Source organism: Miniopterus schreibersii (assembly GCF_964146895.1).
Source record: "Miniopterus schreibersii genome assembly, chromosome: 2".
Taxonomy (NCBI): domain Eukaryota; kingdom Metazoa; phylum Chordata; class Mammalia; order Chiroptera; family Miniopteridae; genus Miniopterus; species Miniopterus schreibersii.
This window is the reverse complement of record NC_138102.1, coordinates 82,153,906-82,154,897: the sequence shown is the minus strand read 5'-3', so window position 1 is coordinate 82,154,897 and position 992 is coordinate 82,153,906. Positions and strand designations below refer to the sequence as shown.

Here is a 992-nt window from a genome sequence, read left to right as displayed (position 1 = left end):
TTGTCTACTGTGGTGGTTCTCAAATTTCAGTTTTCTTAAGAAAAAGAGGGAAAGTTGTTTAAAATGTGGATTATTGTCCTCTACCCCAGGTCCTGGTGGACATATTTCTTCTCATGTGTCAGTACTTTTAATGTTGTATACATAAAATTATAGTAAAAAGACGATTATAAACAAGATGTAGCTCCTCCATTTCCATGGCCAATTTACTGCATTAAAGTAAACCAAGTTTATATTCCACCACCAAGTGTGGTTCTCCCATTAGTTCACTTTGTGATGGATCATTAAGAACATATTCAAACCCAATAGTCTCACCATTACCCCTCAAAATATCCAGTGAAAGGTCTGAGCTTGTAAGAAATGGAAGACGCTGAGCCTATTGCACTGCTTTGAATTCCATTTGCAATTTAAAGTGGAACAAATAGAACCTGGATGTTTCTCACTGTAGAAAACTTTATTTTACCTTGGTTGAGCTGGAAATTTTTTTCTGATAATTAAGAGGATGACTGGACAAAAGTTTATTTTTCACACACAAAAAAACCTTTTTGAAGAAGATCATGACTTTCAAAATGCCCAATTGCTGATAGCTCAGTAATTGGAATACTATACTTTAGCTGAAACCCAAGTCCTCTGGTATTCATCTTCACTCACTCTGCAAACAACCTTTCAACCCAGTTACCGCCAGCCAGCCCTCTGGTGGGCATTTTTAATAAATGTCCCTCAGTGATGCTCTTCAAGAATCATATTCTGTACCATCCTGACCTAATGGGAGGAATCTGAGGAAAAAAAAAAAAAAAAAAAAAGGAGATTTATGATAAACAGGGCAAATGAAAATCTTTTATACCAGAATTACATGCAGTTATACTTGTCTTGTGTGTACATGACATGTAGTCTTTAGCTCATATCCACAAGTGGGTAATCACATATACAATTTACACATTTGTCTTTTATTTGCACCTGTTGAAGGAATGGCATGCTTGTGCATGTAACTTCTG

At 36.0% G+C, this 992-nt stretch overlaps 1 pseudogene across 1 annotated transcript; it reads right to left on the bottom strand.

Moving 5' to 3' along the window:
• Nucleotides 1–211: 211 nt before the first annotated feature.
• LOC308552986 (proteasome maturation protein pseudogene) lies at nucleotides 212–638 on the bottom strand (annotated as a pseudogene). The gene has a single exon. The product of its transcript is annotated as a proteasome maturation protein pseudogene (transcript).
• Nucleotides 639–992: the final 354 nt, after the last annotated feature.